The following is a 17,563-nucleotide window of genomic DNA, read 5'->3' on the forward strand; positions in this document are numbered from 1 at the left end:
GCTCTGCTACTCTTCCCCACCGCATGGTGGGGTGGTGAGGGGCAACTACGGAGGGCAGCGGTGTCCCGCCAGCCCTGCTCTGCACCAGCCACTGTGGCATGTACCAGCCCCCAGCAGTGTCTGGGTGGGTGCCAGGACCCGCTGGAGAGAGGGAGCAAAGTGGAACAGGCAGATCAGACACATCAGGGTCATGCTGACAAAACCTGAAGAGATTGAGTCTGCTGGTTTTGTAGTTTGTTTGTTTGGGGGGGGTTTATTTTATTTGGTTTGATTTGATTTTATTATTTTATTTCATTTTATTTATTTTATTCTTTATTATCTATTATTTGAAATTTAAAGAGTTTTTATCCATTTCCATGATACATGTTTAAAAAGCAAGATAACACCACCAAGAAAGACTCACCGATCATAAATTGTTCCTACAAAATGCATTTTGTCTTACATTCTCTATACAGCATTCCCCAGGAAATTAATATTCCTGCAATCTCTTAGTATCTCATCTAAAACCACCAAAGAAACAAAAAGCCAGAATGGCTTGACAAGTATTTTGTGATTTGTGCCAAACTCAGCTAGCATTAAATTTGCTATTAAGAAGTATAAGCTGCAAATTCCTATGCTTATGAACTTGAGATCATTCTCTGGTCCAGTCTGAATACAACTTTGTTTACACTGATTTAGTAGCTTTATGAGATTGCCTGGTTGCTTTCCTGAGTTCCCTCAGCAGGTGAAATTACTTGCTGAGCTTCACAAAATCATGCTGGGAAATAGCTGTGCCATGCAGATCTTGCCAGTATTTATTTAATGTTATGTTACTGCTCAAAAATGAAAAGCAGTAATATTTAAAATTAAGCCAATGTGATGATGACCTATAAAAGCAAAAGAAAAGGCTGGGTAACAAATGAAACTATAACTTACATGCTGGTTTTCATGTCATTGTTTCTACCCCTACAGCAGCAGCTCCCTTTGTGGGTTTGCAAACCACAAACAGTATGTTAGTTTTATATCCCTTTCTCTAGTAATAGGTCTCTCTCTAACCACTGGCATGCTATCTCATTAAAGCCTATGTACCCTGAACTGCTGAAGGGAGTGCTTTTGAATTATGAAGGCAGGAGATCTCTGAGAAACTTCAGATATCAGCCATAATAATAACATCTGGAGGTTTCACAAAAATTCTCGGAGGGTTAATAGGACTCCTTTTGCTATAAAGATAAGTATATGAAATTCATGTTCACTGAAATTTTTCCTGAATAGTAACGTATATTTTAATATTCTGTAATTATCTGAAGCTGTTTAATCCTTTGTGCATTGACTTCAAAACTGGCACTGATAGCAAACACAATACTTTGCTAGTGTTGGTACTGTGCAGCTAAGTGGTCAAAGTGGGGACAAATGGACTAGAAGTCTGCAGTGTACCTGAGTGTGAAAGAGTGGGCTTTGGGCACTCATCAGGTGTCTGGAGAACAGTGCAACCCATACTCTAAGAAGTCCGGCTTGAGACAGATGTAAATCCTGGTTCTGCTGGGGAGAAGCAGCATTACCTGTTTGCACTGGGGCTTCATTCTTCGCACCTTCCTTCTGCCTGTAAGACAGTCTACCTGTCCCTCCAGAAGCTGTTGCTAGTGCTGCCAAGGCCACAGTGCCAACACCTGCCATGGGAGTTGAGCACAAGACAATATTTCAAATATGTGCTGAGAATCCCAGAAGTATTTATGACTACTTCTGATTCCCATATTTTCACAGGTACACTATTATCAATATCTAAGTGACTGTGCTGGAAACCAGCTTGGGTATGTGGATAAAACCTGAAATCACTACTCTGACCAAAGTGTAATATCACCTATAACCAAAGTATGTATTCAGGAGCCATACATCTCCCCAGGATGGGTCTAAAGAACAGTAAAAATACCTGCCTGCCTGACTTCTGTATGTCCCTGAGGATTGAAGCTTATTATATATTATTTGTGCTAAAACAGCAAATTCAAGCCCAGCATGTATAATGCGTACACCCTTGATCTGAAATGCTTACAGTGAGGCACAGAGTCAGAGAGGTGAAAGTCTTGCTCAGTGTTAGAGGTGTTGAGAGCAGCTAACTCTCTTCTCATGTTGGCATTACTCCCCAGTGAGCCTGGATTCTGCTTAATTTCCTGAGTGGGCTTCAACGTCCCCAGATTTGATAAGGAATGAATGCTACTTGTGAATAAAATATGAAGGAGATTTTCTAAGATTTCTCAAGCACATCATCCATTCCTTTTTCTCCCAAAGAACAACAGAACAGCTGAAGCTGGAAGGGACCTCTGGAGATCACATAGTCCAACCCCTGGTCAAAGCTAGAGCAGGTTGCTCAGGGACACATACAATCATGTTTCAAATATCTCCAAAGACAGGGAGTCCACAGCCTCTCTGGTCAACTTGTTCCAGTATAATGATCACCCTCAGAAAAAAATTAAATAAAATAAATATATTTTTTTTAAAATTTTAAATAGACTTTTCAGTATTTCAGTTTATGCCCACTGACTCTTATGGGGACCTTTACAGTTCCATCTTCTTTACTCCCTTTCCCCTTCAGGTATTTAGACATATTGATAAGATCCTCCTGGAGCCTTCTCTTCTCCAGGTTGAACAATCCCAGCTTTCTCAACCTCTCCTTGTACGAGAGATGCTCCAATCCCATTATCTTCATGATAAAGGGAAATATACTGAGGAGCCCAGCACTGGACACACCACTCCAGATGTGTTTTACTAGTGCTGAGTAGAGGAGCGGGATGACCTTCCTCAACCTGTTCCTTCAACATTCTTCCTGACATAGCTGAGGAGGCTGTTGGTCTTGTTTGCCATGAGGATGTGCTGCTGACTCACAGTCAATTGTTGTCCAGTAAGCCCTGCAGGGACTTTTCTGCTGAGCTGCTTTGCAGTCAGTCTGCCCCCAGGCTGTACTGGTGCCTGGGGTTATTCCTCCTCAGGTGCAGGAGTCAGCATTTCCCTTTACTGATCTTCATGAGATTCTTGTTGGTCCATTTCTCCACCCTGTCCAGGTCCCTCTGAATGGCAATATAACCATCCTGTGTATTATAGAATCACAGAATTGTTTAGGTTGGAAAAGACCTTGAAGATCATCTAGTCCAACCATTGACCTAACATTGACAGTTCCCAACTACACCATATCCCTCAGCGCTATGTCAACCCGACTCTTAAACACCTCCAGGGATGGGGACTCCACCACTGCCCTGGGCACCCCATTCCAATGCCTAATATCCCGTTCTGTAAAGAAATGTTTCCTAATATCCAGTCTAAACCTTCCCTGGTGCAACTTGAGGCCATTCCCTCTTGTCCTGTCGCTTATTAATTGGTTAAAGAGACTCATCCCCAGCTCTCTGCAACCTCCTTTCAGGTAGTTGTAGAGGGCGATGAGGTCTCCCCTTCAGCCTCCTCTTCTCTAGACCAAACAACCCCAGTTCCCTCAGCCACTCCTCGTACGACATGTGCTCCAGACCCTTCACCAGCTTTGTTGCCTTTCTTTGGACACACTCAAGTAATTCAATGTCCTTTTTGCAGTGAGAGGCCCAAAACTGAACACAGTAATCGAGGTGCTGACTCACCAGTGCCAAGTATAGGGGTAAGATCACTTCCCTGTCCCTGCTGGCCACGCTATTTCTGATGCAAGCCAGGATGCCATTAGCCTTCTTGGCAACCTGAGCACACTGCTGGCTCATGTTCAGCCGGCTGTCAATCAACACCCCCAAGTCCCTCTCTGACTGGCAGCTCTCCAGCCACTCCTCCCCAGGCCTGTAGCGCTGCTGGGGGTTGTTGTGGCTGAAGTGCAGCACCCGGCATTTGGCCTTATTGAAATTCATGCAGTTGGCCTGAGCCCATCACTCCAGCCTGTCCAAATCTCTCTGCAGAGCCTCCCTACCCTTGATCAGATCAACACTCCCACCCAACTTGGTGTCATCTGCAAATTTACTGAGGGTGCACTTGATCCCCTCATCTAGATCATAAACACAGATGTTAAACAGGAGTGGCCCCAAAACCGAGCCCTGGGGGACACCACTCGTGACCGGCCGCCAACTGGATTTAACTCCGTTCACCACAACTCTTTGGGCCTGGCCATCCAGCCAGTTTTTTACCCAGCAAAGCGTGTGCCCATTCAAGCCTCGAGCAGCCAGTTTTGCCAGGAGAATGCTGTGGGAAACAGTGTCAAAGGCCTTACTAAAGTCAAGGTAGACAGCATCCACAGCCTTTCCCTCATCCAATAAGCAGGTTGCCCTGTCGTAGAAGGATATGAGGTTTGTCAAGTAGAACCTGCCTTTCATAAACCCATGCTGACTGGGCCTGATCATCTGGTTGTCCCGCACGTGTTGTATGATGGTACTCAGGATGAGCTGCTCCATCAGCTTCCCGGGCACCGAAGTCAAGCTGACAGGCCTGTAATTTCCAGGATCATCCTTCCGACCCTTCTTATATGTGGGCGTCACATTGGCCAATTTCCAATCTGTCGGGACCTCCCCGGTCAGCCAGGACCGCTGGTAAATGATGGAAAGCGGCTTGGCAAGCACCCCAGCCAGCTCCTTCAGCACCCTCGGGTGTATCCCATCTGGTCCCATAGACTTGTGTGTGTCTATGTGGTGCAGTAGGTCACTGACTGTCTCCTCCTGGAAGTCATTTATTAGTAACTCCTTCCATCTTTATGTCATCTGAACGGTTGTTGAGGGTGCTCTTCCATCATCCAGGTCATTAATATAGATGTTAAATAATACTGGCCCTAGTATCAACATTAGGGAGTGCTCTGTCCCTGAAGAAATGAGTACACTAGCCTCCAACCAGATATTGTACTGCAGATCACAACCATCTGAGCCTGGCAGTTCAGCCAGTTTTAAATCCACCTCACTGCCTGTTTGTTGAATCTGTGCTTCACCACTTCATCTGTGAGGATGTCTCAAGACATTGTTTAAAATTTTGCTGAAGTTGAGAGAAACAACACCCACTTCTCTTCCCTCATCCACCAAGCAAGTCATTGTAGAATGTTGCCAGGTTGGTTAGACATGATTTCCACTTCATAATTCATGATTACTACTTGCAAGTACCTTCTTGTCCTTCATGTTTTTGGAAATCAGTTCCAGGATTATTTGCTCCATCACCTCCCTAGGACCTGAAAAAAGGCTGACCAGTCTGTAGTTCCCTGAATCGTCCTCCCTGTCCATTTTGAAAATAGGAGTAATATTTGCTTTCCTCCAGTCCTCAGCATCCTCCCCTTGGATAACCAAGAGTGGCCTCATAATTACATCAGCCAGTTCCCTCAGAATTTAGGGATGCTGAAGACCAGACAATCAGCCAAGTTACCAGTTTAATATATTTTTTCTTTCAGATCTCCATTCTTAAGTCCAGATTTCCCCTGAAAATTTGCTTATTTATCAGGAGACCTACCTCAGAAACTGACAAAACCAGAGGAGTAAGCCAAGGCCGGTAACACTGCCAGTTGTTTTTTATTAATTTTTAATTTTCACACTTGGTTCAGGTAAACATTTGTTTTCTGTGACAGAGGAGGATGATGTGCTCATTAGAAAATGAGCAAAAATGAGTTGTAATCATTTAAAAATCTAAACCATTTCTTAGGTTGGTCCTTGCAGATGACAAGAAAAAATATTAATAATTTGATACTGTGAAGGAAGACACTTTCCATATGTTTTGTTAAGGACATAAGCATTAGGTTTTGATGTGAAACTTTTAATCAAAACCTCTTTTTTATATCATGATTTATTTTTTTTCAGTTCTAGCTTTAGTCAGCAATATCTTCTGAGACTAAAATAGAAAGCACTCAATTCTGTCAGTGATATCCCTAAGTTCTGTTTTATAAGTTTCTTCCTGAAAAACTAAATCCAAGGTACCAGTGTCAGCACTTTCTTTTCCTTCCTTCCCTCCTTCCTTCCTTCCTTCCTTCCTTCCTTCCTTCCTTCCTTCCTTCCTTCCTTCCTTCCTTCCTTCCTTCCTTCCTTCCTTCCTTCCTTCCTTCCTTCCTTTCTCTTTCTTTCTTTCTTTCTTTCTTTCTTTCTTTCTTTCTTTCCTTCCTTCCTTCCTTCCTTCCTTCCTTCCTTCCTTCCTTCCTTCCTTCCTTCCTTCCTTCCTTCCTTCCTTCCTCTTTCTCTTTCTTTCTTTCTTTCTTTCTTTCTTTCTTTCTTTCTTTCTTTCTTTCTTTCTCACTTTCTTGCTTGCTTTCTTTCTTTCTCTCTTTCTCTCTCTCTTTTTTCTCTTTCTTTCTTTCTCTCTTTCTTTCTCTCTTTCTTTCTCTCTCTCTCTTTCTCCCTTCCTTCCTTCCTTCCTTCCTTCCTTCCTTCCTTCCTTCCTTCCTTCCTTCCTTCCTTCCTTCCTTCCTTCCTTCCTTCCTTCCTTCCTCCCTTTCTTTCTTTCCTTTCTTCCTTCCTTCCTTTCCTTTCTTTCCTTTCTTTCTTTCCTTTCATTCTTCTTTTCTGGTTTCAGCCAGGATAGAGTTAACTTTCCTTGGACTGGGAGGGAGCACAGCTAGAGGGCCAGGCCAAGATTGATCATTGGACTAGTCCATATCATGTGACATCATGCTCACTATATAAAGGAAGTGTGTGCTTTTTCATTCCCATTTTCCTGTCTGCACCACTTCATCTTTGGTGCGGTCAGGATCGCTGCTGGGGCAGACTCTGTAACAGCCGTCGGGTGCTGAGCAACTGCAGTGTGCATTACCCATTCAGACTTCCTATTGTTACTGTTGTTTTGTTACTAAACTAGGTTTTTTTTATTCAACCTACGAATTCTCTTTTTTTTTGTCCCTCCCCTATTTCACCGGGGGGGTGGGGGGGGTGGGGGGGGGGGGGGGGGTGGGGAGTGAGCAGCTGGCTGTGTGGTGATTGGCTATCAGCCAAGTTCAAACCATGACACTAGCAAAGAAGGTCTTTCTTCATAGCAGTTTTGCTACATCATTCTTGAGGTGTTTCAGACCAACATATTGAGCAGACTCAGCAGAATAGGTGATGACAGAGGGTGCAGGGTGACTTAATAAAATGTTTAAGACTTCAGCCACAGCCTTGCTTCTGTATTCCCACCCCATAATATTCTGTTAACATCACAAGGGGTCCTGATCTGCCAGGCTCCTTTTCCAGAGTTGTGCTCTATCATTTCAGGACTTTTGGGGCAAACAAGCTATATTGGTACATACACATACATGAAGGGCTTTACTTCTGTTATGACTAAGCAGTGTAAGTTGTAACACGGGGAGTACTGGGGGAAGTTCTGCAGCTCTCATTTTGCAAGTCCTATAAACTATTGCTGGTTGTGATATGCCTCCATCTATATAAATGTCCTTGACCAACAGTAGAAAATATGGTGGAAAATACTGGCTGTATCATGCAAGGGCAGTGTTCTAGATCGTTGAAGTTTAAGCTATGCCACCCTAAATCAAAATTTAAAGCTTTTTAAACAGCAGATATCTAGTTGTGAAACAAGTTAATGGAAATACGCAAGACATGCAACTCTGTATTAGAAATCATCTCACAGCACACCCTGAATAGGGTGCAGTTTGTCTGGTATCAAGAGTACATCCTAGTTCCCTTGCCAAAACAAATTCAGGAGTTTCACAGATATTTTGAAGACAAGTGTAAATACTACTGACATAACTAAAAGGCTGTTATCTTTAACCTGCAGTCTTCGGTACAGTCAGTTATCACCATCTGCTGTCTAAATATTAAAGTTCTTATGGATGGAATATCTGAAGAGTATATATGGCATAAAAAGGAAAATAACAACAATGATAATAATAATAATACTACAATAATAATAAATGACAGGAGAAAGCGTATTCCTGTGGAAGCTGAAACTTTGCCATGTATTAGAACATTTCTCCCCATAAAGAAATCAAATTGTGAGGGACTGGAGATTTCCAAATAACCTGCCTTATAATGGACTGTCTATTTATGTGTTAAGAAGAATGCTTTTATTCCCTCTATATGATTTTTCCAATATATTTGTCAAGGCATTTGAGAAGATTGTGTTTTTTATAGTGTTTCTAATCTTTTAAATCAAAAGTAAAGGAAGTAAAAGAAGCAAAGGTCAAGGATTTGATACACCCAGTAGGGGAGATATATCCTGTTTTGGGTAAAACTCTGTAAAATCAGCTGTCAGAATTTAACTTTTCTCTAGCTGCAACATTGCAAGGGCATGAAGAAAGCTGAGTGGCTGCTGATGGTTTTCTTAGAGTCCTCTGCACCTAATCATACTCACAGCATCAGAGGCTTCTGTCATTGCAGGAGCTGACAGAATTTAGTGACAATCCAGAGAAATGCCTTCTGAAGGTCTGTTCTGAGAATTACGAGCACTTAACAAAGCAATGCAGCAAATGAAATAGGGTTGTTCTTCACAGATCCAAAAGCTGGTTTGCAGTTAGTGTCTCTATCCTTTTCACTTTAAATCTGACATTATTGCTATTAGATGCAGAATAGGCTTTTCAAGGATTATAGATTTCCTCCAAATTTCAGTGACCAAGAAAGACAATTGCATTGTTTATTTACTATGTGGTTAGACAATTGCATTGTTTATTTACTATGTGGTTGGGGGCTAAGAAGGCTAAATACAAGTTTATGACTTGTATTTTCACATCAGATTTTTGCTTCAAATCCAATGACCCATTTTAGCTGCAGTAGAAGGTCACTATTGCTAATTTACTCTCATTCATTGGTCTCAGTGACAGAATTTAATTATTTCAGCCCACTTCATAGTGGGAGAGCAGCTGCACCACTTAAAACACTGTAATGAAAACCAGTAAACCCTCACCTTGTCTCAGCAAAAAGATGAAGAATAGAACAGTTAAATTTATGGTCTATAATCTCAACTCACAAGAAAAAAAAAAAAGTATATTACCTTAATAAATGGGAAATTTCAGCTGACTAACAGCTGTGCAATTGTTCTTTAGGTTTGAGCTGACTCTTACTAGCATCAATGGGAGCCTTTCTAAAAATTGAGGAAGTTGTTATATTGAGCACTGTAAGTATAAAGAAGGAGGAATTCCTTGAAACAGGATCCACAGTCTTTGTGATAAGGCTTGCAATGCTTTTTAGAGGCAAACATGCTTTCCCTCAGTGCAGAAGGGATAGCACACTGAAGCCAGTGAGAACCACGTGGGTTTAGCTGGATAAGACATTACTAAAGAGAAGGATGTGGCCTATTCATTACTCTAGGGTAAGTAATAAAATGACAGGAAATCCAAACAAGCTGCTAACTCTTCTTCCATGTAAGCATGAGAATAGCATGCTATATATGGCCCAGCTGTACGGGATAAATAAAAAAAGCCACCTCAAGAAAACTGGGCAGGCACAAGGCATTCCTGGCTAGGGGGACTAGCTTGTCAGCCTGGCCAAACTTACCAGAATCACCCCAGGTCCAAATAAAATAAAATGTTCCCTTGTATAGGTGTCTGCCTTAATAAACTTTTTTTATGGGTTTCTGTGGGTTTTGGCAGAAAAAGGAATGATAAAAGCTGTGTACTGGAATGCTCTTGCAGGAATTCCCTCTTGTCCAAATACAGAGCTCCCCATGCAAAGTCTAGAACAGTCTCTCTTTATGATGTTACTCCTCCACTTTCGTTTGCCTGGCTTGTGAAAGTAGGATGATCATCATAAAGTTGAAGTCTCGCAATTCTTTTAATAAACTTAAATTTGATTTTCTGTCTGTCTGTTTACCTTTTTTGTTTTCCATTTGCTCACTTTTTGGTAAATGAAAATTATCTGGGAGATTTTAAGGAAGTTGGTAGAAGAGCTTTATTTTTAACTTCTACTTTTGAAAACCTCTGGATTTATCTTTTGAAACATCTTTTTCTTCTTTGCACTCTTTGGCCAAAGTATGTCTCCAGCTGTGAGACATGGTCCGAATCTAATTAAAATATTTTATTCAGTAAGCTCTAGTTTATTGAGGAAGTTGGGTATTATATATTATTTGGACATATCAAATATTACAGAAGTGATAATTGTGAAATTGTGAATAAGTGAAAATCTGTAGAAAGTGTGAGACAAATAGTAAAGAGAAATATAGAGACAAAAATATATAAATACATAAATCATGATACAACCTGCTGTTTAACATAAAACTTCCTTTTGTAACAGAACAACTCTTTATAGATATATTTGGCATGGTACTTGGACAGAGGAGAATATTTGAGTCACTTTTGAACATATGAATGAATGATATTGTCTCATCACTAAAGTGCCAATAAATTTTGAAAATCAAATCTCAAAAATGGCTTGCCTAAATTGTCCAATTTTGCATTTATTAATAACTTTTTTCCTTTTCTTTTCCCAGAAAAAATCATTTAGGATTCCTGAATAACATTGAACATGTTAAAATAAAGTGACTCTCCTTAGTTCTCTAATTGTATTCTTATTGAAGATCTTTGCTAAAGCTTCTGTGATGTTCTCTAAACATCTCTTTATACTTGTACTGTGGTCCAAACTAAACATAGTGAGAGTAACTCTTTGCATACAGAGGGTAAAACTGATAATTTTGTGAGAATATATTGGATATAAACTCTGAGGAAATACGTAGACTATGTAGAATTTAGATATCTCTTTTTTTCCAGATTTTATGAACTCCATATGTGAAATAATACACATTCATAGTTTTACCGACATGAAACCTATAAACATAGCATGGATTTCTATAAGGTCCAGAGAAGACGAGGATGAAAAGGATCTATCTACCTATCCAGCATGCCTTTAAATATCAGTGCATAGTGGCTCCTACAGCGCATTACCTTGTGATTTGTCCAGTCTATAGTTGTGCTGTTACTTGTCCTGCAAGACTCCTCCTCACTTGAAATACCATCAAAATATTTGGTAAATTCAGTATTTAATTTGAAGTGCTAAACCTTCAACAGATGATTACAGAGCTTCTGCATCAGCTTTCAGATACATGAGAAAGGAAAAGGAGGTCTGTGGTGTTAGTCTGAAAGCCAAAACATGCTTCCCTCCTTCTTCTCCCTGCTTTGCTGTCAACTCTGCACCACGAGGATGGAAGAAGAACGGAACATCTTTCTGATGCAGTTAACTTTCACCAAGACAACATAGTTTTTAAGCATAGCATTTACTTAGATCACAGAATCATCTAGGTTGGAAAAGACCTTGAAATCATCTAGTCCACTCTGTCCAAAGAGCCCAAAACTCTGTATGAAAAGAAATGTGTTCAACTTGGTCTTATGTTGCTAATAAACTTGTAGTGAAGGCACTGTTGTGGACTTGTAGAGATAGAAGTCATTGTTGTTACAGAAAAGAGGTGTTACTGGATATCCTTATTGAAATCGTATGATAAGAAAATTAAGGATCACAACAAAGTTACTGGAAAGTAGTTTCCAAGCATTTCCAAGACTACTTTTAGAGGGTCTAAAAGGCTGAAAACTAGAAAAGTCATACTAAAGTAAAGAATTGAAATAATTTGAGAATATATTTGTAATAACATGAATACATTTACTGTCTTTCATATCTTGAATATAATTTATCAATTTTGCATCCCTCAGGAGCTGTTCTTTTATTAACATCATAGAAGTTCTATTCATAATTTGTTGTCAGAATATTTGACAACATATTAAAATTCATAAGGTACCTACCTTTTCAGTCATGGGAAAAGCTGTTTTATTTTATCCTAGATGTTTTGACATAACAAATAATTCAGCTGCTTTTACATGAGAATGTTAAATGTTCTGTAAATAGTAATTACAGGGTGGGATATGTATTTTTGTGCTATTCACAAAACATACTAATAGACCAATATACGCCGTTTGGTTTCTGATTAACTACATTTATCTTCTGGTCTGGTCATTGCCAGTTGCTCATGAATGAGTTTAAACTGTCAATATGGCCATCCACACAACAAAAAAGATTTTTTTCTTCATCTATCACTTGTTTATGATTTCTGGAAACACCCACTATAACTTGTTCAAGCTGTTCCTATTGTAGATCTAATTTACAAACTGCAATTTCCAAGTGTAGCTTCTTAAGGGAAGATGTTTGTGTCATTGGAATAAAGATTTAAACTGCTTTGGTTATCTTCAAAGTAGTGCATGTATAGCCTGTAATATAGTTATTTGTGGAATAGGGACATAATTTTACGGTCTCAAAAACAGGTGAGCACTTTTATGACTGCCGCTGAGTAAGGTGAATTTCTTTTCATACATTTTTGGAATTCTCATTAATAGAAAGGAAAATGATCACTTTTTATAGCTGGGCATAGGATTCATTCTGAAGATCTCTGGGGAGAGACACTCCCAATAAGCAGGTTATTTAAAAAAATTTCTTGAAGTGAATGTTTTTGAATACAACAGGGTTTCTGCTGGTGCTGGAACTATCGTTCATGGATTGAAACTAAATTGGTTCCTTTTTATCTCACTGAATCAAGGCCTGACTATAGCATATTTGACATGAAATAGTCACGGGTAATTCAGATATGTGTCTGATTTGGAAGTACCCAAGCACTTTCCTTAGCAAAGAGTATCAAGAGAATCACATCTTTTTCTATGGTGAGACATATATTCACTTTGAAAGTGTCATAAAAAATTTGTTTCACTCAAAAATCTTGTAAGTTGAAGAAGAGAAGGCTCAGAGAGCTATTTTATGCCAACCTGATTCTATGCATAACAACACTGGACAGGAAGAAATCACTTTGTACTGAACAGGGAACCAGAAAGATTGAAATGCTAGGCAGAGCTCCACTCATTCCAATGGAACAGTAAGTATTCTCATTGCTACGGAGTTAGCACTATAACATTTATCCTTTTCCCATCTTTACACCACATTTTACATGTACAGTTTATAGTTATAAGGGAGACGCAGATGAATCAGGCTGAAAAAGGTGCTCCGGATACTTTTGTCTTCACTCATCTGAAATCAAATAAAAACTCTCATCAGCATATCATGTTATGGCCTTGCATCCAGCTCCGTCCTTTCTTTCCCCATATGGATAATGTCTGGCCAGGAAGGAAATGACTGCATTTTCAACTACAGGAATGAAATCTGGCCTAATGGAAACTTGGTTGAGTTACTTTCTGAAAGCTAATGACTAAAGAGAGCTTTCCAGGAGCAGACTAAGATCAGCAGAAATGTTGGCCAGTGAAAGACATAACATCCTAAAATATCCACAACACAGATTTTCGGAAAGTTTTCTTCTGCTGCTGTGCAATTTGGGGACTGAGGATTAACGATGTTTGAAAAATCAAACAGGTTTTACCTTCATTCACTTGATGTGGTCTCTGTTTCTTGATGAAGATGTTGAGTAGCCCCACTGAGCCAATATAATCTTGTTAGGGGGTATATGGGACATCAGTTGAAATGCTGAGAGAACAACAGCATTTGAGGGGTCACAATGTCCCTTCTCAGATGATGCTGAAACTTGTCGCCTTGTAATATGGACAGTTCAAGGTTTCTGTACAGAATGCAGATTTTTGTTTTATTTTCACTTTTCTGTGCTGATTCCTGAAAGAAAGGCATTTATAAATAGGTTGATTCGTGACTTGGCTGGATGCACAAAATATCTAGAAGAAAATAAGTAAGTGTATATCAGGTAGCCACATGAAAGATAAATAATAGTAAAGTTCAAAAGCTCAGTCAGTATGACACACAGTTAAGCAGTCCAAACAATTTCAAGTGCTTCAGCATATCCCTAATTTGAATTTGCATTAAAATGTAGTCATATATCTTGAGATGTATAATTGCAATTTATAAATGTTTGATTTACATTTTCCTTGGATTCTAGATAAATCCAAGCTTGGTGTCACGTCCTGCTCTTGAAGAAAATCAAGATCACCTTACTATGTCTTGATTAGTTGGAATGGCGTTTGTTTTAACCAATTACTATACAATGTCACTATCTGCTTCTAAGAGAAAATTCAGTATGCATTCAGGAAAGTTAACTATATTTTCTTTTTTGGCATCTTCCTGTTTTCAAATCTCCCTTTCTCCCACCTAACCATACAAATTTAAACTTAAGCCTCCAAATAGTGTTACTGCATTGTTTAATCTCTTTCACAGTGTCTGCAGGGATTAGCTGAGGTGACACAATTTCTAATAAAATTTTACACCAGTAGACCTGGCTTGAAGAGCAGATGTAAAAATCCTGCTGGTTGTCATGCATTTAGGCGTTCATTCATAAGAAAACACACTACTGTGCATACATGGGACAGGATGTTTTGCTATGCCAAAAGTGAATCTTCATGCTGTTGAATTTATGCATTTCCTACTGCTACTCAAAATGCTTGTCTGAATGTTCAGGCAGGGCAGAGCTCTCTCTGTGGAAAATGCTCATCTTCTGTTCAAGTCAAGAGGTCTGACTTGTACTCTATTCCCTATTTATTGGCAATTTGCAGCCAGTATTTGCCTTATCGTCACAAATTAATGACGAAAAGATTGTGGCACTAATGTTTGCTTCAGTGTGATGTTATGAAACAGGCAATAAATGGCAAGAAGAGAGGAGAAGGGCAGAAGAAAACAAACCAGAGACTCCACAAAGATAAATGTAATATCCCTTTCACCCTCAAGAAATGAAATTATTCTGACAGGGGCAGAGATTCTGCTTGGCAAACCATCTTAAATTAATTACCTGCTTGACATTTTAAAGAAACGTTTCAGATTGTAAATTTAACCCAGACAAAGCATTCTTTTTAATCTTGTCACTATGCAAACTACTTTGCGCTGTGAATTATTTATCAGAGAAATGACCCCAAAGGGTAAAAGGAAAATAGGAAGTATTTGATCTTGGGTTCTGCAGCCTGATGTACTTCTTGACCTTAGATCTGTACCTGTGGTAGTTATTTGATTTCTCTTTGTTTGATGTTGCTGATATTTAGCTCTTACACTGTGCTCCTCTAAAGCCTAAATATTTTTTCCCCATTTAAAGGCATTTAAATTGCTTCTAAAACTGTATCCCAGCAAATAATTGTATCTACATTCCAGGGAAAAACAAAAGCTAAATAAAGGGGACAAAACCACTTGTCTTTCCATTCCGTGTCTTTTAATTAGAATAAGCATGCAGTATTCACGTCTGTTGTTTTTTTGTCCTGCACTGAGGTGAAAATACAGCCTGTAATAGCAAACAATCTGCAGGGCCTGAGTTTTTACTTGTAAACTGCATTAAAACATTAATCCTGTAACAAGTTGTATAACATTAATGATGAAGGGTTGTCACCTGGGATAAAAATACCTTGGAAGATGTGAGTCCAGAATTGATTTCTGACACAGGGTTTTTTGTGTAAAGCCACTTAATTTTAGTCCCTTGTTTTTAAATGAAGCCTATACAACTTCTAATTTCCTATCTCCCAGTCTTTTTAGGTTTTAAGATTATTTATTCAACAATATTTTATATAGTGTTACTGTTAACAGAAAAGACCTCTAAGTTCAATTGTAATGTAAAAGATAATTATAATTCAGGGATCAACACAACTCAAAACATAACCTAATACCTGCTCTTGGTTGACATTGAACCTGTTTGCTTAGTTACTCTGGATTTCTACAAAGACCATAATTCTCTGAGGACATTAACGAAGTAAGCATCTGATATTGAGAAGAAAGTCAGATTTGGAAAATCAGCAGGAAAAAAAAATTAGCCAGTTGTAACAACTTAAGCATGTAATGCTACTATACACATTTTTCACTTTGAGAACATTTGCTCTCTGGATGTGCATTGTTAACTTTTGATGTTTCATGTTTCAAAGAAGTTCCAGTATTTTCTGTTTTATCCATATATAAGATGAACATCAGCTAAGATGAGTGGAAAGTTCAGTAGAAAGTCTATCAATCTGCAGAGAGAAATTATAATTCCTTTCTGCTCCTGTCATATAGTATGAAAAATTATTTATTTGACCTATGGAAGTTTTTGCATCTTGATGTGAGCTGAAATGAAGCTGATAAAAATGTTACACCATTCTTTGGCTTAGTACACTGTCTAATGTTTTTGTCTGGTAATTTTTCAGTCTTTAGTGGGGGGGGAGAGTTCCTACCACTAAACTTTCTTCTTCCTTTGTGTCAGTGGTTGAATGTTCCAAGAGCAAGACATGAGAGACTTCATAATAAAAATCCATCTAAGCAGAATGTGGTTGAGCTTTTCTTTTACTATGAAGTTCTGACGAAATAAGTCAGTTCTGACAGATAATTCTCCTTTCCAGAAATATTTGTCAGATTTATACTTAGGTTTCTAAGTACTCCAAGACCTTTGAACTTGTCTTCAGTTTCCTCTTATAATAAAAAGTGCTTAAACCCTTTGTGAGTTGACGAATGATTAACTATGCATGGCATAAAATCAGGGATACTACACTAGTTAATTGCACTTTAAGGCTGTACCCATTTTTCATCTGTTTTTACCACAAAACTCCCAAGAAATAGTTAAAGAATTGTGTACATCCTCCACAATTTACCTACCTATAAATTCCTCTTTGCAGATTCTTCTATCCATACAAAACACACAGCTAAGAAACTAAAGACTTTTGCTTACTGAATATCCCAGGTTCCTCTTTAATGAAGTGTAAGTATGAGCTCTAGTGTCTGTGGATACATTCTAATTAGGGATTTTGGCTATTGCTTAATGAATGATAATTTCCCCTGTGATTTCTATTCAGCTGATTTCACTTCTCTCCCCACCCTCCCCGCCCCCAGCCCCGGCCCTTGCTCAAACCTATTGGAACATCAGTGTTGGGAAGTCTTCTTTCTACTTGAAGTTTTTTTACATTTCCCAACTGATTTGTGAGGGTGGTTAAGACTCATATGAGTACAAACAATTACCTTTATCTAGATTTAAATATTATTTTATGCTAATTACTGAATCTATTCTTTTAAGATAAGTAAAATAAACTCTCTTTGATTTTTATGTATGTATCAATAACAATCAAACTTTGATGTTCACTGTCCATGACTGCTTTTTGATCTGCTTATGATGGAACTACCTGTGGGACTTTTTCAAGATGTTAAAATACCTAAAGTCATAATGAATAGACTGTATATTCTTCATGTCCTAGGTAGCTGAGGCTGAACACTAGTAGTGAAGTAATAGAACTACTCTATGAAGATATGCACTGGTGGTCTTGGCTTTGTTCCCAAAGTCCAAACCCTTCTGAATGAAATTCACCCCTTTGCAGCACCAGCTAAACCTTACTTCTTCTCTGATTGCTGGTGCACTGGCATTTCACTGCTGGTCTGCAAAAAAGTGGATTTCATCCACAGTGTGTTCAGACCTTTAGCATTTCAAATCTATTTCATTGACTGTGTATCTTCTTTTATTTCCCTAAGTGCATTGTTATGAGATTCTACTATTCTGGTTTGTACTGAAATACCATTTGTATAGGTTTGGTTTGGTCTTACTTAACCTTGCATTTTCATTGATCATCTTCATATTTTTTTCTTTCATGATGACTTTACCCATCAACAAAGACATATTGAGATTATGTAGTGCAAAGCAGCTGCTGGGGATTGCTCTGGAGCAGCAATAGAGGATCTAGCAAAACCTCCCTCTCTGTGTTGGAGTGAGGTGGTACTTCATGTTGCACAGGAAAAGGAGATGGCACATGATTACCATTCTA

Source organism: Strix aluco, chromosome 5 (genome assembly GCF_031877795.1).
Source record: "Strix aluco isolate bStrAlu1 chromosome 5, bStrAlu1.hap1, whole genome shotgun sequence".
NCBI lineage: Eukaryota > Metazoa > Chordata > Aves > Strigiformes > Strigidae > Strix > Strix aluco.